The sequence below is a fragment of the Myotis davidii genome, unplaced genomic scaffold (genome assembly GCF_000327345.1).
Source record: "Myotis davidii unplaced genomic scaffold, ASM32734v1 scaffold749, whole genome shotgun sequence".
In the NCBI taxonomy this organism is placed as follows: Eukaryota; Metazoa; Chordata; class Mammalia; order Chiroptera; family Vespertilionidae; genus Myotis; species Myotis davidii.
Genome location: NW_006300030.1, coordinates 1,102,598 through 1,106,304, shown reverse-complemented (window position 1 = coordinate 1,106,304; position 3,707 = coordinate 1,102,598). Strand labels below are relative to the sequence as shown.

The following is a 3,707-nucleotide window of genomic DNA, read 5'->3' as shown; positions in this document are numbered from 1 at the left end:
GCGGGGGAGGGGAGTGGGGGGCGAGATCAGGCTGGCAGGGGAGGGCAGTTGGGATCGACCAGGCCGGTAGGGGAGGGCCATTGGGGGTAACCAGGCTGGCAGGGGAGGGCCATTGGGGGTGACCAGGCCAGCAGGGGAGGGCAGTTGGGGGCATTAGGCAGGCAGGCAGGTGAGTGGTTAGGAGCCAGTGGTCCTGGATTGCGAGAGGGATGTCTGACTGCTGGACATGTCTGACTCCCTGTGCGATCGGGCCTAAACTAGCAGTAGGACATCCCCCGAGGGGCCCTGGATTGGAGAGGGTGCAACCCCCTGGAACGAATTTCATGCACCAGGCCTCTAGTTTCTTACATAAAATCCAACATCTATTCAAAATAAACATTTTTGGCAAACAAGGATAGAAGGAAATTTCATAAGTTTGATAAGTGATATCTACAAAAAGCCCATAGCAAACATCACACACTTAATAGTGAAATGTTGAAAGCACAGTCTCAGATGGGAGTAAGGCAAGACTGTCTGCCATCTCTATAGTTATCCTAAAGGCCTGATGCATGAAATTTGTGCAAGGGACTCTGCCCTTGGAGCTGCGGTGGCTTGCCTCGGCCCTCACAACCCCAGCTTCGTCCAGAAGGTTGTCTGGAAGGACATCCGGAAGGTCGTTTGGCTGTCCGGTCTAATTAGCATATTACACTTTTTTTATTATAGATAACACTAGAGGCCCAGTGCACCAGAATCGTGCACTGGTAGGGTCCCTAGCAGCTGCCAGCCAGGGGCCTCCCTTCCCCTGGCTGCCTGCCCCGTTGCTGATGCCCACCATGTTCCATGTCACCCCCTGGTGGTCAGTGCACATCTAACTCTCGGTAGGTTGAACTTCCGCTCAAAGGGACAATTTGCATATTAGCCCTTTATTACATAGGATTACTAGAGGCCCGGTGCATGAATTCGTGCATGGGTGGGGTCCAGCTGGCTTGCCCTGATCAGGGCTGATGGGGCTGGGCTGGCAGGGGTGAGGGGCTGCGCACAGTTGACCAGCGGGCTCCACCCCTGATTGGGGTTGAGGGGAGGAGTTGTGGGCGCTTGGCTGGCTGGCTCCCTCCCTACCCCCCTGATTGAACTCTCAGTTGAGGTGACAATTTGCATATTAGCCTTTTATTATATAGGATACTGGGGTCTCAGCCAGTGTAACAAGGTAAGATAAAGAAACAAAAAGTAGAAAGACTGGAAAGGAAAAACAACAAACCCTATCATTATTCAGATGATATAATTAGTCTAAAACAGTTCAGAAATTTTAGAATTAAAATGTGAGTTGAGCAAGTTTACTGCATACAAAGTCAATATATGAAAATCAATTGTATTTCTATATAACAGCAATCTTTAGAAAATGGAGTTTTTAGAAAGATGCTATTTATAATAGTATCATCAAAATATAAAATATCTAGGAATCCTATATAATAAAAGCATAATATGCAAATAGAGCAAATAGCGGAATGACCTGTTGCTATGACACACACTGACCACCAGGGGGCAGATGCTTAACGCAGGAGCTGCCCCCTGGTGGTCAGTGCACTCCCACAGGGGGAGCGCTGCTCAGCCAGAAGCTGGGCTCACGGCTGGCAAGCCCAGCTTCTCCTACCTCTCCTGCCTCCACTCCAGGCAGATGGTAAGGAGCAAGGGGTCCTGGACTGTGAGAGGGATGTCTGCCTGCCAGCTTAGGGGGATTGGGCCTAAGCAGGCAGGTGGACATTTCCCAAGGGGTTCCGGACTGTGAGAGGGCACAGGCTGGGCTAAGGAATGCTCCCCCAACCCCACCCAGTGCACGAATCTCATGCACTGGGTCTCTAGTAATCTAATAAAAGAACAAAATCTTTACTAAGATTACAAAAATACTAGAGGCCTGGGGCACGGATTCATGCACGGGGGGTGAGGAGGAATCCCTCAGCCTGGCCTGTGCCCTCTTGCAATCTGGGATCCCTTGAGAGATGTCTGACTGCCATTTTAGGCCTGATCCCTAGGGGATCGAGCCTAAACCGGCAGTCGGACATCCCCCAAGAGATGTAGCAGTGTGCCAAGTGGCAGGTGCCCAGGGAGGAGCCTGAGCTGGGGCCAGGCACCAGGCCACTCACGCTCATCTCGGCCTGCTGCGCCTGCCACCACTGCTTGGTAGCACCGCCGCAGTGTTGAGAGAGGCTCCTGCCACTACAACTGTGCTCGCCAGCCACGAGCCCCGCTTCTGGCTGATCAGTACTCCCCCTGTGGGAGCGCACTGACTACCAGGGGGCAGCGCATCATAGTCGTCCTGGTCATCTGGCATAACGGTCACTTAAGCTTTTATATATGTAAATTATTGAGTAGAATTAAAGAAGATATGCCATATTCATGGATTGAAAGAGTCAGTGCTGTAAAGATGTCAGTTATCTCCACATTGATTGATATATATTTGATACAATTCCAATCAAAACCCCAGTTGGCTTTTCTGTGTGAGTAGAAAATATCAGTGGTTTCTAAAATTTATATGAAAACGAAAAAGGGAAGGAAGACCTGAAGACTTCTTATATCACTGAGGTAAAGGAAGACTTATTCTACCAGAATTCAAAACTTCTGATGCTTTATAAGAAAGACGGCGCAAGGATATATAAATAGCCCAATGGAACAGTACTGAGTCCAGAAATAGACGCATGGGTACATAGATACAATATGTGACAAAGAAGGCAGCAGGGTACTTAAGAAAAGATGCCCTTTTTAATAAATAGTGCCATGTCAACAGGATATTCATATAGGAAAAAATGTTCATCTTTATCTCTATCTCCATATAGAAAAGTTAATTCCAGGTGGTTTCTAGATCCTAATGTAAAAGGAAAAACAATAAACTTTTAGAAGACACTATAGAGGAAATCTTCATGGCTTCAAGATAGTGAAAGTTTTTTAAACAGGCCACAAAAAGTATTGATCATAAATGAAAAACTGATAAATTGGACTATAACAACAAATGAACTTTTGTCCACCAAAAGATACCTTGATAAGAGTGAAAAAACAAATCAAAGAGTGAAAAAATATGCAACAAATATGAAGAACTCCTATAAAAATTAAGAAAAGCCAGCAAATCAGAAGAAAAATGGGCAAAGATCTGATCAGGCACTTCACAAAGGGGATACCTAGATGGCCAGTAAACATTTGAAAAGGTACTCAATCTTATAAGCCAGTGGTCGCCAACCTTTCAGACCTCCACGGACCATTGGTTGGCAACTGCTGCTCCAAAGGTTTCCTTAAACCAGCGGTCGCCAACTTTTCAGACCTCATTGACCACCAGTGGTCCGTGGACAACCAGTTGGTGACTGCTGTTATAAGCCATCAAGGAAATGCAAAGTAAATGAGACATCATTATATACCCACCAGAATGCTTAAAAATAAATGTAAAAATATGGATATACAAGCATGAGTACTGATAATACTGTTGATTGGAATGAAAACAGGTACAACCACTGAGGAAAACTGTTTGACATCACCTATTAAAACTCAGTACGCACCTCAAGTACCCATTAGTAGATGAGTGGATAAAAAAAGCTGTGGTACATTTATACCATGGAATACTATACAGCAGTAAAAAACAAGACTCTCTTACCCTTTGAGACAGCATGGGGAGACCTGGAGAGTATCATGCTAAGTGAAATAAGTCAGTTAGTCAAAGACAAGTATCACAGGATTGCACTCAT

At 46.1% G+C, this 3,707-nt stretch overlaps 1 protein-coding gene across 2 annotated transcripts in view; it reads right to left on the bottom strand.

Annotated features, from left to right (window-relative positions):
* Window positions 1-3,707, bottom strand: part of OPTN (optineurin) — a 60,066-nt gene that overhangs the window by 15,456 nt on the left and 40,903 nt on the right. The gene's annotated exons all lie outside the window — the stretch shown is intronic.